General features: G+C 40.3%; 1 protein-coding gene across 50 annotated transcripts in view; it reads right to left on the reverse strand.

Moving 5' to 3' along the window:
• GTDC1 (glycosyltransferase like domain containing 1) overlaps positions 1–22,500 on the reverse strand; it is a 182,395-nt gene that overhangs the window by 38,511 nt on the left and 121,384 nt on the right. The gene's annotated exons all lie outside the window — the stretch shown is intronic.

Genomic DNA, 22,500 nt, shown 5'->3' on the forward strand with positions numbered 1-22,500 from the left:
AGCCTTTTGCACATGCTGCAGAAAACCCTTCCAACAGCAGGACTCATCTGCACACAGCTATATTCAGGCCACTGAACTGATTTTTGTAATATATAAACAGTAATGTTTTATGCAGATCAAGTTTCATTATTTGATTTAAAGTAGGAATGGATGAATGACAGTCCTGGCTCAGGAAACACTCAAGTGAAGCTCCTCCGTTCGAACGTGACTCTTCTGAGTTAACACAAAGAGGACTACATGCACTGCCACCATGGGATCCTCACTCTAAATGTCTGCACCTCAAGCTAATTTACCCAAATATTATTTACTTACATGCTTTTCAGTGTGATTATGGTTCTTCCAGATAAGTAGAGACATTTAAATTTTGCGTTTCGTTGTAATTTCCAAATGTTTACACACTATAGCCTGTTTATTGAACTGTTTACTAAAGCGAACACTTGCTCCACTTTATCAACCTCCTCCACAGTTCTTCAGAGTTTTGCTACATCCCAGGAAGAGCTCATTTCTGGGCTGTGAACAAGCTGCTTCCACTGCTCTGTCAAAAACAAATATCCTTAAATGCTGGAATCATCCATCCTACCCTGCACTGGAGCACCTTCACACACAAGCAGACCCTTTTCCTTTGAAGTTACTACCAAAATACAAACACACACACACTGTATGAGCTTTACCACAGTTGTACTTGACTAATTGCTCTGAGGATTTTTCTTTGAGACCCTTAAATCCCCTTTCCTAAATCAGAAAGCTGCGTAACTATTCCATGCAACGTGCACTCCTTGATTCAGGTTGCTGTCCCTTGCCATATTATTTCTGTGTTTATCTACACTAAGCTGCGTTTTCAAGTCACTGACCAAATCACCTATGAGATCCACCTTTCTCTCACTGCTCGCCGTTACTCAGTGGAGCTGCTCTGTAGATGCAATCAAGCAGCTCAGTCACATTCAGTCATTTCACCCAAATCCACCACGTAGGCTACAAACAAGACAAGATCCCAAATGAGCTTGAGTTGAACAATTCCCATCTCAGTGCATTAGCCACCCTCAGACTCCCAAACTTTCATTACTTTTGCAAAAAAAAAAGGTCTTGAGCACTCAAAACAGGCTATTGTTCCTAGTAACGTTTAAGGTAGAATTTTATTAAATGTCTCATAAATTGAAATATGCATGAAACCTACAACCCTTTTGGAAGACATAACGAGCATAAAGAGACGAATTCAGTGTATTCCTGTGTATCTGGCCACTCAGTATGTAGATGCTCTTAAAAGCTAAGTAAGCACTGGAGATTTCACCTCCACTCAGGAACCGAAGCTCACGTGGATCAGCACGGATCCCTCTGGCCATCACCAAGCACAGACCAGGCTCATGCTCTGAACTACGTTTTGTAGGGCTGATACAAGTTAGGTGACAGCAGGTGAAGCAGAAGTAGGTTAAGGCATTTGCCCTAAACCCCCAAGCTAAATGAAGAGTACCGGTTTTACCAAATCAAATTTAACTAACAGATTTTGAAAAATTGTTGCTGTAAGAAGAATTACTCGATGCATTAAAGGTCGGATTTCCTAGGTATGCTGTATCTCTGTGTTTAACCTCCCAACCAATCATCCCCTCCATGCACCACTCCTGTATCTGAACAGGTTTTTTCCTTAGTTTTCAGTCCTCATAAATCTGATCTGTCATGGCAGAGTTTCTAATAATATTAGATAAAACTTCACCGATTTCTCTCTGGAATACACTATTTAATATCCTTTATTTAAGACATGTGTGTGCAATCAATTCTGTTGTATTTACTTGTATTACACACACAGTATTCATCATCTTGACAATTTTAAAAAGTTTTAGAACACCATTTCACTTAACAGTTTAAAAAAAAAAAGATTTATTTGATGGTTAACTTTGGAACAAGTTATCTGCATTAACTTCCATTGTTTTGGCATAAAGTAGTTCTGTATATTTTACTAACAACAGTGGAGACATGATAAAGGATGTAGGCAGAGAGCCATAAACTGCTCTTGCTGCAAGCCACAGTGTTCGTGTACAAGCATTAATTTTTTGGACTTTGATTGGAAGACGTCTCTGCGTTCAGCCACTTGGATTTTACTAAATACAACAATGTATAAAATGTTGTACCTGAATATAACAATTTTAACTGCAGAAAGACCACTGTAAATCATACATAGTATAAACTTGTCCACATGATTGGAATAATATAATGGATACCGTAGTCCCTAACCACTAGCTAATGTTCTTTATGACACTTAAATAAATGACCTGAAAATAAAATAGTAACAACATGAAGTCTTCTAAACCTGTTTATGTGCCTTTCCCAAAAGCATGCTAGAGAAAGACAATGTATAGTTAACACATTTTTTGTGTTTACATTTTCTCCAGAGCATTTTTGCTCCAGCTATTCTCCTTTTCCTCTTCCAAATTTACATTAATTCTTCTTTTCTGTCACCTTCCAGCCAAAATCATCTCTCCATCCAGTACCTGCCCAGATCCTAATCAGTGATGAACATCAAGAGTGTGCAGGATTTCTACATCACCACCCAGCTCGGAATCTCAAAGTCTTCTACAATTTGGGGAAAAAAAAAAAAAAAGGTGCTCCAGTGGTTTTTTTTGGAGCCAGTATCTGCTCCCACAGAGATTATCACTGTTTCTGAAATCTCTGTCCAAATTTCAGAAAATACAGAGAGGCAGAGCTGGTGTGGGAGGCTGCCGGGTGCGGAGCAGATGTAGGCTTCAGAAGGAAGTTAGCGAGGTACAGCAGCAGAGAGGTAGCATTTAGATACCAGGAAAGATGCACCATTTTGCTCAACCCTAGTTACAACACGACCTAATCATGGAAGAAAAATGCCATCGGATTCTGTTTTCAATATGGGAGATGGATTTTACTTTCATTGTTAACCTTAGGTTGTGAAATCTCTTACATATGGAACTTTCCAAAAAAAATTCACCAAAGCTAACAAATATTAACACTTTGAACAGATCCTGCAAGGTACTTTCCTTTATATTTAAGGAATGTGTAAAATGTTTTACTTTTATGTATTATTCATACATTTAAACACCAACAGTTCAGAACAAACAGCGGAAGACTTAGATTTCTAATTTTAGTATTATGACTTTTATTTATTCAGATTCCTTAGAATTTCTGATACATTCAACAGACAATTTTAAAACTTTACGAAGACTGTAAAGAGCAAGCCTTGAAAACTTTCACTTTTTGCATACTGGATTAGAAGTTTAGCTAAAAAGATGGCTCACAAATGAACTTACTAAAGTTCAGAGATGATAAAAATGCCATACGCTGAAAGTCAGAGCTTCAATCTAAATATTTGCCATTTTGAACAGCAGATTTTTTTCAACTCCCCAATCCGTACATACAACACTAATTTTCTTTTCATTTATCCCATGAAACCCCACTCTGAGGAAACCTGTCCTTTTACTCAGAGCAGCCGTGCAGTTCCCTTGGCTCTTTTTTAACACGTTGACACGTTACATTGTGCGTGTTTATTCGCAGCACTTTATCTGCCCCAATGAAAAAATACAGGAATTGGTTTATTTTTGTGGCACTGAGCTCCATTTTATTAACAACAACAACAAGAAGAATGGAAGGGCAATGAAGTCACTGAGAGAAGAACAGAAACCACATCAGAAGTCTAACTGGAGTGCTGGTTTAGGTTGGATGGACAAGTTTAGGGTGCTGAATGCTGGTTTCAATAGTTGCTCTCAATAAGCAGGAATAGTTTGTAAGAATGGATATAAGCTAAAAAAAGAATTTTAATTCTCCAAAATTGGCAATTCTGTAACTTCATTCACATACGCAAGCAAAGTTAAAGATAGTTCTGGAAGTGCTGTGGAGGTTTTTCTTTTAATTAAATGGTAATTAAAAGGTTTAAAAATAATAAAAGTAGACAAGTGGAGACAAGCACTTCTGCAATTCTTGTGGTCTTCCAGAACATAAGCAAAACTGCTCTCCAAAAGCCAAATGAAAGAGGGTTGCTTGCAATCCCAAATAGCCCCAGTCAGATATGTTAGAAACCTTCCCCAGGCCTTGGAGCTGCAAATCCATTTCGGAGCTGCCGTGCTCCCTTTGTCACTGATGCACAGTCACAGCATAACTTACAATTTAACAAACTCACTGTCTGAGAATTTCCTTTGTCTTTCTTTAAACATGATAACAACTGTCTCTCTGGTAACCGTAATATTTTTAGTTGAATTTATGTGGCCTCAAACACCACAGAGGTTCGTGCAGAGCTTATAGGAGGCTACTACCTGGAGTCCATTTGGCTTTTAATTGTTGCAATGGACGCTCGCTTTTGTCATTTGTTTTGACTGCAATAACTGGCAAATCCTACTTCTGCCCTTTCTTACTTTCTGCTGCCCTGATTTTATCCCGTTCCCATTCTGAATTTGTCCCCACAATTACTACAAATGAGTGCGAAACTACACAGCCATGCACACGTGTCAGTGGCCAAGCACTGTACAAACGCCACAGCTACGTGGACATTTCTGAGCTTTCGGAAAAGTCAGAATGTTCTCCACACTGTTTAAGGAAAAGTCAATGCTCATGAAAGCTGCTGTTTCATGGCCAAACTGGAACAGATAGCAACTACATTAGTACATACTTGGGTTTTATACTTTATGTTACAAATCACCTGATAGCAGTAGAACTCATTTGTTAGTATTTACCTACTTCTGAAAAGACTGCAGCATTTTTTTTAGGAGTTGGCCTTGAAGATCCTTGTGGGTTCCTTCGGACTTGGGATATCCGATGGCTTCTATGAAATGACAAAACTGGGACACCAGTCTTTGGGAATTTTTTCTTTGATTTTTTTCCCCCTATATAGACACTCTCACATTTTGCTCTGCAGTAAGAAAGAACTGTTGAGTGTGGGGTCAGGTGTCCCAGAGCTGTGTTACAGTTCAAAGCTAAAAGCTTGAAAGGAGATTCCCAATTTTTAGAGAATTTTATATTAAGGTTTGCTGAAGTTGCCACATACTTTCTGGGATCTAATTTCACTTTCTGATCTTCAGCAATGCTTGTAATTCTTCATTCAGAAGAGGAAGGAGATTACTTGTCAGCAGTAATCTCTAACACAGATAATGCCATATAAATATTAGGGGCTTATAAGCATGGACAAGGATTAGGAGTAAAGAGAGAGAACAGAAAGAAAACGGAACAGAGCCAAGATTAAGCACTGGGAAGGGCAAGGCAAAAGAAAATACAAGGTCTGTGGCTGAGCTTGTCTTCCTGCAGCTGAACATGTATTTTCCTGGGTAGAATAAGTAGGGTTTATGTGGAGTGCCAGCAGCACCTCCCTGTTTGTGAGGTTCAAGGTACAGAAGTATGGAAATATCTGCGATGTGATCATTTCCTCATCATTATCTTCTCTCAACTGCCTTCCCCACGACACAAGAAATACAGAACAGACCCAGGGAACAGCTTCCAGCCTCCTCCTCACAGCCCATCCAGTTCCGGCAGGTTGTGCAGGGCTGCATCCAGTCAAGTTTTTGACTGTCATCAAGGCCAAAGATGAAGATTTCACGTTCAGACATTAACAACGTGGGAGAGAGCTAAAGCTGCCAGCAGCAGAACATCTTCCTTTGTAATGTTTGCATCCTGGCCAGAGAGAGAGAAAATGAGGTGTATAATCCATACAAGAGCGCACACCAGGAGAGGTAAATCATGAGGTCTGACTTCCTTCTGACAAATCATCCAAAATTATTGCTGTTTTGGCAACAAATCGGCTGAATGCAACAGCCCTCGTTGCTGTGGTGGTGCACCTGGTTGGCAGCGGGCTGCGGAGCTGCTCTCAGAGAAGCGAGGCTGGGTCCAGGACAGCCGGTGGTGGCTCTTTGATTCATGTGGAAACACGGTCCTTTGGAGCGGGGAGGGAAGGTGGGACAGGCAGGAGAGGAAAGATCTCGGCACAGCAGAAGAGAAAACAGCGTAATTCTCAGATCCCTCAAACCCTAACTTCATCCTATGTTTCTAAATGGTTTCTGAGCAAAATACCTCAGGACCTAGTACTCGTGTTTGACACTGCTGGGAAATTCCCCTTTTGCTTAGTATTTAAATTCAACATTCAACAACATCTTAATTGCATTAGGTCAGCAAAACCAATCAGACATTGATCACTCTGCACTTTAATACTGGAAGAGAGACTCTGGACCCACTGAAGTCACAGGCAAAGCTCTCTCTGAGTTCAGGACAGACAAATTTGGCCCTAAACTTCTGAATTCACATCCTCAGTTCCCCCAAATCCTTTAAAACTAAACACGAGAACCTGTGCAGAGCTGTAATTTCTAAGCACACCATTCTCAACAAATGAAGTGGTGATAATTTAAAAACTCCTCGGGAAGACGGCAATGGACTACAATACACATTTTATAACAGATAAAAATAACACTTTTTTTTTTTGCACAAGATACAAAAACAAGTTTTACTTCATTGTTTTGTTTGTTTGGTTTTTAAGTAATTTTAAGTAAGCATTGTGACTGTGTAGATCTGTTACATCGCCACTGCAAGGTGACAGATACACTTTTGGAGCCCCGAGTCACCTCAATAACAAAAATTTCAAAGTGACAGAAATTTTGCAGTTCTGGACTTAAGTTCTGCTTCTGTAAAAGTTCAAAAGAATGAATTACACTACAGAAAAAAAAGTTAAGCTTCTGAGAATTGCAAGGTTTTTAAGGTTCTTTAGGATCCTAAAGGATTGGTCATGTTTATTACTGCTTGCTTAAATAGGAAAAAGAAAACAGCTCAGCTCCTGAGCGCTTATTTAGAAAATGCAAATTTCACATATAGCTCCAAACAATACACTATGTCTTCCTGCTAAACAGAACTCAGAATGGGTGTTTGAAAACTGATATCACACCTTAAATCATCTAGCCTTTTCTTTTTTTTTTTTCCTTTTTTTAATTTAAAATAATACCAGGATCCTGTAGCATGTAATTTCCTGTTTTGTGGCAATCCTTCTAATCAGGACATATAGAATGGATGTCCCCTTTAACCAGGCTGTTTTGCAACATACGCAATGCAGAAGGGAGTGCTATCATAACACTTCAATAGTTAAGTGACTTTATGAGAAAAATACTTCCAAATGTTTCCTAAAACCTTCCAAACCGCACCAAAGAACATTATCGTAATATTATGTTTCCCTATGGCCTCCAATATTTAAGCTTGCTATTCTCGAAATGATACTTGGATGAAAAATATGAGTTTATGTAATGTATAAATTGTTCCTAAAAGAAAAGTTGCCTTTAAAATTACTCTGTATAGATGTCAGATATTTTGCATTTTCAATAGCCATTCCGTATTAATTGAACAAATAGTATTCCAGCGCTTTGGGCTGCACACGGATAGTCTGTATCTTAAAACCGAACAGTCACTTTGTGATCTTATTCATAGCAAATACTGAAAACAATAACTGTCCTAACCGATTACATATCAAGTTACGCTTAATAGATATCCATATTTCTTGCACAGTATACATAATCCATATAAACTGTATACCATATATCAATAACATATTCCAGTGAATCCAGCATCAAAGAGTTCGTTTATAGTAGGTTTTCATTTGACTCAGGGTTGTAATGTTCTGTGCAAGCATAAGCTAACCATTTCAGCGATTTTGCCAGCAAGCTGCTTTTTGGCAGATTATTGGCAGTACATATTGGCAACAAACTAGTGCAACTAAGCCCTTCTTATAACTTACAGGTAAATAATGATTTTAATAAATTTATGTAAAATGTTCCACTTGCTCACATCTGGTTTTGATAGTTCACTCAACTGTGCAAATGCAAACTTCTGTGCGTTTCTCAGGAAAACACATATTTCACCTTAATTATTTAACACTTTCTCGGGTACCCTAAGAAATAAATAGGCAATGAAACCTACTTTCACTTGAAGGCTTAACTGAAGTAAACTTTATCTTAGAAGCTAACAAAATTAATTAAAAATAATTTTATGCACACAGAAACTTAAAACATTTTGTTATGAATACATTCGCTCACATCAGAAGAAAAACAGAGGGCTATTGTACAGCTATCTCAGCCACGGGGCATTAAAATCATAAGGTCCAGTCACTTGCCTGTGGTCCATGCGGTAAAACAACGCCTGCATTTGAAAACGTGTTACTGTACTGGATATATTTGCACTTTTTTTGCACTACAACTTAAGTTTAAATGCATATGCATTTGTATCACAGCTAGGCTACGTGGTTTGCAGGAAGCCCTGAGTTTTAATCCCAGTTTTGCCAGCGTCTCATTGTTCAAATACCAAAAGTCTCTCTCCATCTCTAGACCAAGAACGGCAGCAGCTTGCTGCTTTACAAAGGCGCTCTGCCTCAGGAAAATAAAGTTTTTGTCAGAAAGCTCTACAAATGTCATTACTACCAGTAGCAGTGTCATTAAAGGAAGAAATACAAGCCCTGGACTCTCTTTCTCTGGTGTAGGTCAGGATGCTGCTGATGCCCATTTAAGACAGGTGAGGTTCTGCCCTTGCAGACCCGGGGAGCAGAAAGTCCTGCTATCATTGGGGGCTCCGCAGGGAGCCTGCTCTGCCAAATTCCTGGAAAATGCACGTGGCCCATCACCTGTATCAACGAAGGCTGCAAAGCAAGAAGAGGAACCTCTGGATGGAAATAGGAGAAAACTCTATCAGCACAGCCAGCACTGTTACGTTTCTAGGGTGTGAGCTGGCAGAGTGATGGGCACGGTGACATTACCTGCGTGAGGACAACGGGAATGACAGTGCCTACCCTGCGAGGAGGCAACGGCTTGTGAACAACAGCTTGAGCTACCACGGCCCGCCAGCAGGACATGGCCATCCTGGACGTTACTGCATTAAATATGAACAAACAAGCCAACCAAAACAACAAGAAACAAAACAATGGAGATGTAAAGAGCTCAACCCCAACTGTTCAACCCAATGTTTGGCTTCTACATCTCTGAAAACTGTTCGCATGGAGACACCCCAAAGGATCATGGAGAGGAGATCTCTCGCAATGCCAGTCCGAGGTTTCTACTGCAATAGGTCTATAGTGAAAGAAAGGCCAGCAAACTAGAACGTAAATGCAAATGGCAAAATGAAAAGAAGAGCTCTTAATTAAGCCAAAGATAATTTTCTTCAGTTCTCTGCTCCTTCAATGTCCAAGCCGTCACCTTGGATGCTGGTTCCTCTACTCCATGCTTTGCCTGCTGATAACCAACGCCAGCCAACCCCATGCTCCTCATGCCCTTCAACCCCGAGTGCCTGGCAGCTCCACATCCAGTCTGTGGGACATGTCACCGTAATTAAGGGGAGCAACGCAATTCAAAAGGTTTTACATAGCAAACGTACACATCTATTCTGCTTGTGGATACGTTTCAAAGTTTTATTTAGTAATTATTTTAAATAGGCCTAATGATTAAGCATTAGGTTTTATTTGTGCCCAACACAGCTTAGAATTTGCTTGCAGTTTTTTAACATTTATTCATTTATGGGAGTCAGCAGTTTAGGATTTTGTAAGGCTTGGCAACATGGTTAAAGCCCAGTGAATTCTTGCTGAGATCTATTGGACAAGCTGGTAAAACTCTCTGTAGCTATAGTGGACTTGCTTTTAATTTGATCTGTTTCAAGGATTCGGTATCCTTCCAGCACGTTATAAACCTAAGGGCATATATTTGTATTGTTTAAAGGCAGGAAATTCTGTGAACTGAAATGAGAACATATCCCTTTTGCCTTTATGGACTTTTGTTATTTTCTCTTCCTTTTGGGGCTTTGGAAACAAAACCAGTGAAAGCTGAAATTTTGAACAATAGCAAATTACTTTCAAGGAAAAAAAAAAGTAAAATACTAAGTATACTTTTATAGCTTTAGTCATATATTTTGTATATATGTAAATCGGACGTAGCCAGGCATCAGAGCAGGCCCTCTACTTGGAGCAGGCCCTTAGACTGCAATAGGCTCATACTGTTTTTGTCATAAAATACCATGGACTTTGCTGTTTTACTTTATTATTATTCCTTTACTACCTTGTATTAACTTGTACCCCACTGACTTCATGACAGAGCAGATTTGTTTCATGGTAACCACAGAAGCAGGGCAATCACATTTTTACTGTGAGCAGAAAAAACTAATAATCTCTGTAACTCTTCCACTTTGAGTCCTTGTCCAAAGAGTCCCACGCCCTCCTGCAGCTGATGCAGGAGGTAGGTCTGGAAGCACAGCGTGCCAGGACTATTTACACCGTGCAGACATCTGAAACGAGGACCGCTGAGATGAACAGAGAGTCATGTTCCACTGAAATTACGAGTTGGACAGAGACGGCCTCTCAGACAATTACAGCGGCAAACTTTGTCCCAGTGGTTCTGTACTAATTAGCAGCGGGACTGGAGGCAGAGCAGCTGCATTAGCACGGATACCTGATCTCCGCAGGATGTATTATTCCCAGTTGGGCACTGCATGAAAATGTCCACACTGCTTTTGGTACTCAGACTAGCTTAGTTAGAACAGAGTAAGCATCCTTATTACGCACAATAAATTGTACCATGCTATATTGTAAGAACACAGCTGAATTTTCTAGCACTGAACAAGCTACCACACATCAGCTGAGCCAGGGTTGCGGCTCTCAGGAATATTCCTATCTGGTGGCAGCCTTCGGAGACCCAGCCAAGGCTGCAGCAAAGCTTCCTGCAGGAAGGCTCACGTGCGACAACCTCAACTGCAGCAGTTTCAGCGAGAGCCTGAACATTTACCCAGCACTTACCCAGCGGTGTTCCTTGCATACAGCGAGCAACGAGCTGACTGTTTCTATCTAATAAGCTTAATAGCTAAATATAAATTACAGTGGGATATAAGGCTTGAGAGAGACATTCGACACCCAAGATATTGCTTGGCCGCTGGATCTCTCCTAGCTAGTGTTTCTTCAGACTCGCTAATCCCTCTTCCTGGACAGCAGCAATTATGACATTGGTGAACTGCAGGACTTCGGTTTATTTGCTTTCATTTGGCACAGAGCTTTGTGCCCATCTCATCTACGCTTGGAGGTTACAACAACTGAAGCCGGGATCACCACGAGACACCATCAATCACCACAATAAACACAACTCAGCTGTTTCTTTGCACTCAAAGCCTATGGCGGAGAAAAATCTTAATAAGAGATTTAAAAGAGCATGAAGAAGCAGCTTCACTTGAAACAAGTGCTTGCAATAATGTCTCCTAAAGAAATGCTACTGACTAACAACCCCAGGGAATAAATAGCTGAAAGGTATTCACATTCATCTGTGGTTTATATGTCCTGTAGATCTCTACATAATAGCAAAGGGGATCTTTACCTACCTGTTGTAACACTGCTATGGTCCCCTGCAGAGATAGGCATTGATCCCCACCCCAGACACCCAGGGCACATTGCCTTCCTGCTAGAAAAAGGGGTTCTGAAACCTAGCACCCGTCATAACTTCACTTACCCCAACTATTATTTATTCTTGGGGTCACTTAACCATACTGTCTCTCAGTGCAGACTAATCTAACATTTTTGTCCAAGTGGTCAAAGAACCAGTAATATTAGATTTTGAACTGCAACAGCACACTAATGTTTACATCCCATATCCAACATACACACACACGACCCACAGTAAGCTACTCGGTGCAGGTTCTTGGATCTTCTGCAAATGCAATTAAAGATTCTCAGGACAAAAATTACAGCTAAACTCAAGAACTACACAAAACATGTCTGACACTCCATTTAGCAAAAGTCATGCTAAATTAGAAGGCCCAGCTAAAAAAGCAGATGCTCCGCTTGCTAAGTTGTAGTTGCAAACAGAATTTTTTCTGCTAACATCAAAAGAACAAGGTGTTCATATAAATGGCATTTTATTTTGATCCTATTATTCTATATGAGCTAGAGGAGAGATCAAAGGAAAAAGTACCCAGGTTTCACTATTAACACTTAACATAGCTCCAGTCAGAAAATCCTTTCCAGATTGCTAGTGCAATTTAAAGCACAGCACATTTTTGTTGTTCTGTTGGGTAATATACCTGAAGGCACTGTTTTGATTCCCTGACCACCTTTTTCATTGTGGAAAATTGCTTCTGATATATGTATTTTAAATTATTATTATTTTTTTTTATGATAGCAATCCCCAGCCTCCCCAGGCCTGGGGACTACAGGGTTTCGGGTCCTACCCGCTGTCAGAGGGAGGCAGGCTGCCCCGAAGTACCGACACCGCATTACCGACGGCGTACAATGGCCAGGAAATTCAATCCCGTCAACGTCAAACGCTGAAGGCTGGTGCAGCCCCTGCCAATGGCAGTTCCACTGGAAGCAAAGCATACCAGCTTCAGTTGAGTATGTAAACAAACCTAATGGCCCTTTAAAATATGTTAAAGTTCCTCCTGATAGCTGGCAAGAATAAATGAGCTTTAATATTTTGTATTGCTTGTGATGACATTATCCAGGAGTAGCGCTATTCGTTAATAGTTGTTGCCTCTCTTAGAGCCCAGTGACGCTGCATAAAGAACAAATAATTATATTTTGTGTTTCTTACAAAGCCGGAGTACACTAACAAATTTTAACGTTCACGCTTTCTTTGAATATAAGTTTCGCATTGATGATTCAGTAACTTATGGTAAAAGTTTAGAAATATCACTTCCAGTGAATTCCCTTGGCCTACGGCGACTGCAGAAATCTGTTAATAAGCAGGTACAGCTTTTTGGACTACCTTTGGAAAAATCAGCAATCTAGCATTCATAAAAAAAAAGAAGGGCATACGTCCTTCTTCCCTGCCTCTCCTCCCCCTTCCTAGTCGCTATTAAAACATTCATGTTACAAAGTCGTTCCAAAGTTTATTGTAAATGCCAAAAAGTGGGCACTGATCCCACACGAGCTGGCTCGGTTATGGCCCACCATCTTGAACATATTCATTTTATCCAACTCAGTGCCAGGAGCTTTTTTTTTTTTCTTTTTCTTTTTTTTTTGACTTAACTTTTCCCTAATAACAGTAGATTGCGCATACACGAGGAGATAGCAAGTCGTGATTCTGGGAACTCGCACAGCGAACGCTAAACACATGCAGGTGAGTGGTGGCCTAGACTGAACATTACAATTACGGGTTAAACGAGACAAAATGTTTCATGCACAGTCAGAATATGTTCATATTACACATAGCAGCCAGCTGGCTATAAATCCAAGAAGTAAGCTGGAAATCTTTAGAGTTTAAATGGATGAATACAGATATAAGTGGAAGAACAGCGGTTTGTCGCCATATGAATGGCTCTTGACTGAAAAGAGTGGATCGCTTTTACGATGGTTTTCCAAAAGAGCAACCGTGTTGAGAAGAAATTAAGAGTAAGTGTGATGACTGGAATGTTCCACATATTTATGTTTTCTGTTCTGTTTTGAGACATCGAAGTCCTAGTCTGTGCCTCTGAACAATTATAACATGGCTTTAAATACAGGTGCTTTTAGTGAACTTTATTATATAAAGTTCTTTAGTAAGTAAGACCTCTGCAGCTGATGAGCCATAAACAGGATTACTCCGTTAATTTATTTCAGATTCAAATTACAAGGAGATGAGCTGAAAGAAGCTATGAACCATTTTTCTTGCCGTATTTCCACCTCTAAGTGATGTATGCAGTCTTCTCTTCTCTAGGTCTATGGATCACTGAACCCACGGCCAGCAGTCCTATCTGTGCACAAACCCACCAGACCACCTCGATGCTGCTAAACCAGCACCTTCCTGCCAACCCCAAAGGATGCAAGAGGCACGTCTAAGGTGTTTGTTCTTCTACAGACAAAAAAATATCCTTTGAATTTTTCAATAATGGATGAACCTGAATGACTTTGTTGCACATTTCAGGCTCATACCAAGGTAAATGTTTGTTGTTTCTCCATCCAACGCAGATGTAACTCCTTCTTGAACCCAAAAGCAGAGCCCAGACTCTTGCAAGTGCCTCTTACCAAGCACACTTTAAAGATACAAAGGAACTTCACATGGGTGAACTATGCTTATATCCATTTATGTCACATATACGTAACAAAGACATTAAAAATAATATTTCTTGGTGGTTAAAAGTAGCTATAAGCTCATGGTTTTGGTGTACTCACAGTTGATGGAACCAGATGGAAACTGTAGGAAAACTGATAACAAGTTTGCTCCCCAAAACTTTTCTCCTGTGTCTCTGAACTGACTGAATGGGAACTGAGAGGGAAAGAACAAAGATTTGCTGTTCTTTACAGTCACGCAATGAAAGTGTAGGTTAAATACAGGAAGTATTTGCAGATTTCAGATATTTTGGAGACCTTTGTTGCTTTTTCCTTGCATTGAGATCTAATCTCAGCCCCAGCAAAGAGCTGGGCTTTCATGTTCTGCAGTCCTCCACTAATTGAAAACCCAACCCACTTTGACACATGCCAAAGCAGACTCAAGATGCAGATTTTAAGTTCGGCTTTTTGTAGGCATTTATTCATGCTAATGTATTAAGAAAAAACTGTTTCACCAAGAAAAGAGGCTTAAAATGATATTGCTGAATAAGTTAATTTAAATACATTACAGTTTGTGTGTTCACAACAAAACATGCCTACAAACCAGAAAGATACAGCTGTAACTAAGAAGTTTGGACAGACAACATTTCTTCTGTCCCCTTGTGTTCGACATCAAATATGTCACAGTAATGACCTTTAAGCCCCATGTATAAAAAACAGCAAGACTTTTTTTTTTTTTTTTTTTTAAAAATCTGATGTATGTCTGAAGTATGTATATACTTCCAACTCACTGAAGTTATCATCAATAACCACTGGAATATTTTTAGAAGGTCTTTCAGACAGAAGGGTCATGTTCTCCCTACAATTTTGAACAAGTAAGAAAATGTGTTTGCTTGTTGAGCTTCAATCAAACTTCAATTTTGGATTATTTGTCTGAAGTCAGAATTCTTAAAATAAACACTTTTTTTATAGAACCGATTTCTGGAAAAAAACACCATCCCCAGTTGGAGGATAATCAGCTATTCTAATACAACTGGCTTTGATTTGGAGGTAAGGTACACGGTCATATACAAAAGGACTGTATGATTAATCCAAGAGGTGTTCTACCAGCACCCACATTAATAAATTTAAACACTAGGCTAACATTTTGTTTGTGTTATGCTGCTGTACTACCTTTGGTTCGCAGACTTTTTTTTTTTTAATTTTTATTTTTAATTTTTATTTTTTTTACTTATATCAACATTTCACCTATGTACATCTTTCCCTGGTGTCTCTATTACCCAGATATCCTCCCCTTCCTCTCCAAATCAAATGTCTCCTTACTTAAGGAAGCCACTGCATCCTAGATATATTAGATATTCATCTTTTACTGTGCTCTTCCTATGCATACAGAAGGCATATTGCATCAGTCATGTGAAGTGCTGAGCACTTTCTTAACACACTGGCTAAAAAGGGGTTTGAGCACGCTCAGCATGTTGCAGAAGGGTTTTTAGCACAATGGGCAACCCAAATACCAAATTTGCCAATAACAGCAATATTTGGCATTGCAAAAATTCCTGAATATGAACTGAAAAATGTTTGGCTGCTAGATACTCAAAAGTATTACATGCAAAAACTGCGTTAGGGAAATTTTCAGCTCTCACAAGAGCGTTCAGTTAATTTTTGATGGATCATCTGTACATTTAGGTCCTTTCTGGAAGCACTTTTCTCCTTTCTGTTTATTGTCCTTTGTGAAGAAAATAGGAGATGAAACTCCAGTTTGGTGAGCGAGCACCAACAAGGGCTCTGCTCCCCCCATTGCCAGACAGGGAGCAACGTGCACGGTTCCCTGGCTGATGTCACTCTGATATCACTTACCTGTAATGGGATCAGGTCCCTGTGCACCAGCACCACACAGGCCATTAACATGACCCATTTCATCAGGACTGCGTGGTTGGCATCACTGCATGGGATCATACAAGGCAGTAGGAACCACCATGGCCGGGCTCTGCAGTAAGTGACAGTCCTCACATTTCAACTCCTTTTTTTTTTCAGCTCATCATCACCATTCTTCATGCAAACTTATGGTTTTTTTTCTCCCCTATATGCCTCTCCTTAAAATATTCCTTCACTTTACTTGTTCAGAGCCCAGCAATGACTGATTAAAAAGATAAATCCTGCAATGTTAGACATCGAAGGTAAAATTGGTAATTATTTTGCACTGAAAGTCTGAAAACAACTTCAATCAGCACATACAGAAAGGTCTGCCTTTGTCTAGAAACATATTACCTTAACAATTTTTGACCAATTTCCTTCAGTGAGAATGACCAACTTACAATTTTCGGTGTCTATGAGGACCTTATTTCATGAATTTGTATAAATGGCAGAAAAGTATATATAAGTGTTTAAAAATCAGCCAGGAGTACATGCAACAGTCTTTGTGGAAATAGTGCAGTTAGATTTAAAATACCAAACACTCAAATTACTTCTGACATTCGGTCTGAGTTGCTTTAGAATTTGCACCTATGACCAATAAAAGAAAAAAAAATGCTGGTTCTGAAGGAGACTGATTATTTCCTTTGCAATATGTTACCACAGAGCAGTTATTCTCTCTTTCTACCAGATCTGACAGCCATTCAAATGCGCTGGTTTTGCTGCACACTAAACCAGAAATATGATCTCTGCTTGGAAACTCCTCTCAAAAACATTTTCTTCTGTCAATTCTCAGTAACTGCATACAATAACAAGCGTGACTATTGAACTTTTAAAGTATCAATGTTCAGTCATCTTCCTGAGTTTACATATTGCAGCTGTAGGGTTCAAATCAGGAATCAAATTCTGAAAGGCTCTGATCTCTCCCCATAGTTTAGATGCTTATCGTAACCTTTTGTGATATTTAATTGGCACTGCTTTTCTCCTCCTTCGTTTCCAAATGGATGATTCACAGGCTCGGTCTTCCAGGAACCAACCACTTCAGCTATTCTCTGCACTTCCTTCAGCTCTTCCTTAACCACAGCCAGCCCTCTGCTTGACCCCACCTTTAATACATGTACGACTGGAGAGCCTCAGCTAACACACACATTATGCCTTCTGAGAAAAGAATGACTAAGTGACACCCAAACCCCAGAATTATGACAGCAAGCTTTCCAACCCTTCCTGCAGCCACTGCCTCGCTAGGCGGTTACAGGGAAGAAGAGTCACTGCTGAAGATGGAACTGCCAGATTTCTTCACTTTGTTTCAATAATCGTGTAAATTACATTCTAGTGCTCTACACAGGATATTAATCACAGATTAATGCAAAACTCGACAGGTATAAACTAGATCAGCATCCCAGCAGTTCACTCAAAGAGAGAAACAGCTCACCAGGCGGACGTCCTTCTCCACCTACTACATTCTGACTTCTTCCCCCACCTCTTCTGCGATGCCTGCACATCTCGTGTCACCTCCCAGCTTCAACATACACACACAAAGTCTCAGTGGTGCTGAGGTCAGCTGGTACCACTTGCACTAAGGTTATACACATGCATTCAACTACCTTCTTGAAAAAGCAACTTCTGGAATCACTGGGCCCACATTTCTATGAATTACTTTGAATACAATGCTGAGATAAATATAAATCAATGTATATAAATACGTTATATATAAATACATACAGGCCGCCCAGGGAAGTGGTGGAGTCCCCATCCCTGGAGGTTATTTAAGAGATGTGGGGATGTGGCACTGAGGGACATGGTTTAGTGACGGGACTCACTCAAGTCAGGTTGGAGGTTGGACTTGAAGATCTTGAAGGTCTTTTCCAACCTAAATGATTCTGTGATCAGGAAACACTTTTTTACTATGCAGGTAACTGAGCACTGGTTGGGCTCAAATACTGTGGAGTCTCCATCCCTGGAGATATTCAAGAGCTGTCTGGACATGGCCCTGGGTAACCAGCTCTTGGAGGCCCTGCTTGAGCAGCGATGTTGGACAAGGTGACCTCCAGATGTCTCTTCCAACCTCAGTGGGAGGAGACACTGTCAAAATCCAGGCTGAAGTCAAACTAAGTGACACCCACTGCTCTCCCCTCATTGACAAATCAGCCAGGTTGGTCAGACATGATTTACCCTTGAAAATTTGCTCTCCTTCAGGTGCCCCAAGGAATATGTTACAACAGGACTTACACCATGATGTTCCAGGGACCAAAGGGAGGCCGACCAACCTGCTGTTCTCAAGTTTGAACTGGATATCAGCCAGTTCTCTCAGGACTTTCAGAAGCATCTCTTTAGGTCCCATGGGTCTGTATGGGTCAAGTTCTCTCAAATCATCCTTTATTTGATCCTTATCTCTGCTGCAGTCTTCCTCCTTGAACCCTTCCACTAAGCACAAAGGCTTGGAAGACCTGGCTGGTGATAACTAAGACAAAAAGTCGTTGACTTCCTCAGCCTCACCTGCTTCAACTGCCACTAAGCCATCCACCCCATCCAGCAGGCGGTCCGTGGGCCCACGTTTTCAGACAATGGTAGAAACTATTTTTGCTGTCTTCATTTCCCAGAAAGACTGCCTCGACGTGTTCAACTTTTCCCTGATCACCCAAGCAGATGAGAAGCAGCGTTTAATTTTGTTACACACGCATCAGATGGTCAAATGAAGTGAGCATTAACAACCAAGGTTTGCGGGGGAAAAAATATAGATTTTGTTTTAGAAGCAGAAAGAGGAGGCTGAAGAAAATGCCCACCTCTCAGAAGTCACTGAGCATCTGGACAGTGATAAATTCTACCTTCACTCGAGAAGAAACATAGAAAAGAGCTTCATATGATCTCAGACGCAGACTGAGGGTCACATCAGGACACAGAAGGAAGCAACAGATGACTGAGATGGCTATTTTGAAAAGGTCTGCAGTTCTCCAATGCTAAATTTATACTCAGATGCTTAGAGTGAAAAGTGTAACGACTTCCTCAGTTAAAATCATCAGGGAAAAAAAAGCAATGAACAAATGGAAATCTGGAGTCTGGGAGTCAACATGAATATAAAATTTTCTGAATCAGCACACAAATGAACAGGGCTGAAGTACAACACAAGGAAAAAGCAGATGAGACCCAAAACAGAGCACCTGTAAATTACCGTATCTTATTCTTCCAGCAGCACCTGCCCTCAAACCACCTGTGACACAGGAGCCTGTCCAGAATATACCCAGGTAAGGGATTCCTAGACAACATAAGCTTCAAACAAGGCCTTCTGTCAAACAGTTATCTCAACCACCCTACCCTCTGAGATGACACGCTTGTCATACACATCATTCATTGCTTCCGGATAAGACCACTGCATTACAAATCATCTTGGTGTAAAAAACATCTCCCGCTGAAACCCGCGATGCAGGCAGCGTGCAAGCAGCCGGCCCTCCTAGCGTGAAATGCCGTGGTCACGCCGCTCCTCTGCTCCTGCGCACCCTACCAACATGACACTGTCTGCAGCTTCTGGTACCTTACTCTCGGTGGACTGGTCTCATATAGGGGAACCAACTATTCTCAGCATAGCTTTCCTTCAGAAGAAGTAGAACGGTTTATTTCAGAAGCTCGGACTTTATCTATGCATATCTACACATACACACATGGAGACTTCCTGAGCAGGAAATTCCTACGGTAACGACAACTTCCAACCTTAACATTTTCAGATCATAATGCAAAACTATTTAAACTATTTACTGTTTTCTCATGAAATACTTTTTTAAAACATAAGTTACCTTTTTTCCTACACGCTAAAGTCATTAGAAAAAAACAAACAGCAAAAAAACCCACAGCTACTTCAGCGGCCTTGAACAGATTTTCATGGAGATGTGGGGAAACACCATGATGATAAAATAAAATCAGCAACAAGAAAAAGACAGTCTGTTTTCTGAAGTTGTTCAAGAGCAGAAAACAACAAGGCCATGACTCCTAAGCTTTTAGCTCCATTCTGTCACAAATGGCAGAAGTAACTCCTGGGTGTGCATCACTTTGAAGTGCCACCATTAAGCACCTCTGGCCTCCTGGCTATGCCAGACGCACGCATCCTCCTGGCTGCAGCTCTGTAATTTCCAGTGAATGCTGCTTTCAGCAGCCCCTTGACTCCTCCGTGCAAAATAGTTGGTTATTTTGCCCTCTTGCCAAGAGCTGTGGTACCTGATCTGCTCTGTGGCTTCTTCCTTTTACTGTAGCACAACCAACAGCAACAATTAAAAAAATATTTTGTTTTACAGAGCAACTCACCAAAAAAATCCTGTCTTTTCTAAAAATATGTCTCCTAGGTGTAGTGTTTACAAGGAGTAACAGAATATGCCATTTTTAAAATCTGGGGAACGCAGCCCTTCCTTACTCAAAATAGTTCCCGAATTATTTGCCATTAGTTATCCATTACAACTCAGAACTTGTGTCTAACTTGGAATTTCAGACTTTAGTACATTTACTCTGAGTTTTATAGTACACTAAACTGTTTAATTGCTTTTTACAGGAAGTGATACAGAATTATTTGTAGATTCAGTAATGGAACCAGTGAGCCAACGATCTTCCATTTCTGAAGTTCCCCAGCTCCCATGAAATAATAAAAATACATCAAGACAGCAGCGGAAAAGCAAGTGGACAGTTCTCTGCAGCGCCTCCATAACAAACAATATAACCGCGATACTTCACCAGAATGTTCAAAAAGTAAATTGAATGGCAGCGTGATTGCAGTGGTTCCAGTTATGTTAATTAGGCTGAATTCATGGTTCATTGATGCTGCAATTATGCTGCAAAGAAATGCTGCAAGCATGCTATCTCATCCTCCTGCAGCCTGCTGAGTGTGCTGCCATTATTCTTCTTGTGGCAAAAAGACTTTCTAAGGAGATACGGAGTAGGAGTCACATTTATACTTACACCACAGCGGTTATGAAGGCACACTTAGACAACTGCATTCGGATACTTTCTTCTCTCCCAGACTTAATAGGAAAAATAGCTCTCCAAATCCACTGGCCATTTTTTAAGCAGGCTTTACTCTGCCAATCTACATACTAAGCATAGAAATTATAAGCCTTATTAGCCCCATTTCAAACGCGGGGGAAGGAAAAGTGGTGAAGAGAGTTGCCCAAAGTTACGTACTTCACCAGGGGGAAGAGAACCCCAACATTTCCTCCCTTCTTTTACTGACATGTCCTGATTGACCACTGTGGGCTGGCCATAATAAAGGAAAACTGCTGTGATAGATGGTTTAAACAAGTGAGACGTTTATTTCCAGTGTTTCCCTTTACCAAGGGCTCCAGCCAAAGCTGGTGGGAAGGATGTCTTCGGTGACTCGTTCAACCGTGCAAGGTTCTGCCAGGGTGTCAGAAATTTGATTTCTCAAATCTTCAGAAAATTCAAATTACATCCAACTAAATCAAACAAATGATGACTTTATGATATGAGGAAGCAAACAAACCAACAATATTTTGAAATTTTGAAATTAAGATTCTTTAATATATTGATAGATTTAGTCCAGGAAAATTGAACGTAGTGCTTAATTCAGCAGTGTCAGACCTCCAGCATTATTCTCTATATGTTTTTTTAGTCTCCAACGATTTTTTGGTAATAGAAGTTTTTGTTGCCTGTTCCCTGGCAGTAATAGGTGAAGAAGGCATTCACAATATCAAATGAATGAATAAGTAAGTCACATCAGGTCTAAAGAACACTTAAATTTGTATACACCAGTCCCCTATATTTACACGCACGTCCCACAATGGCATCAGTGAGGCATTCTGTGAAATAAAGGACAAAAGGGCATTATATTCTCAAATTACTGAAAGAAGACACACAATGAACTGAATATGCTGCAATGGAAGGGAAATACTTTAACATGGCAGCAACTCATTCTCTAAATGGCTAAGGTCTACTTGCCCTACAACACAAGTTTTTGAAGCTTTTCAGTTTTTTACTAGGTTGAAGAGGCAGGGACAGAGGAAGATAAGTTTTCAAGCAAGAAGTTGGTCTGTTTTTAAAGTACTGTTTGACATCAAAAACCAACCTCTTCATAAAATGCATTTTCTGATGTTTTTATTCTCAGAGAAACACGATGTGGAATCAGGAGTCTAAACAGGAGCTGGCTCACTGCATACCTCCGAAGACCTAAGAGGCCTTAGAGCCTAAGTTCCAGGTTCAAAACTGACTTAGAAGTGTCATTAAAAACCAATGGTGCTTAAGTGCCTAAAGTTCTAAAAATTTTGGCAGATCTTAAAAAAAAATTGATACCAGCCACTTCAAAGCTGGCTCTCCGAACTCTGGGATGATTGAGTTTCCGTAACACAATTATGGCTGTAATGGAGCTGGATTGAAAGCTGGGTTCAGCTTTCAAACAATCCCCCTCCCCAAAATAGTTGCAGATGATGCGTATTTAGCTTTCTGATCCTCAGGTGACACAAGTATGAACAATATTAGCAAGATGTGCTTTAGGAAGGGAAGGCAATACTCTAACTAGAAACAAGGATCTTTTCCACAGACGAATGGACATCCATAACAATTTAATCTAACAAGACATCAAGCTTACATGCCCATTTAAAAAACGATAATGGCACTTGTCTGCCAGGTTTGCT

Source organism: Anser brachyrhynchus (assembly GCF_964034855.1).
Source record: "Anser brachyrhynchus genome assembly, chromosome: 7".
Lineage (NCBI taxonomy): Eukaryota > Metazoa > Chordata > Aves > Anseriformes > Anatidae > Anser > Anser brachyrhynchus.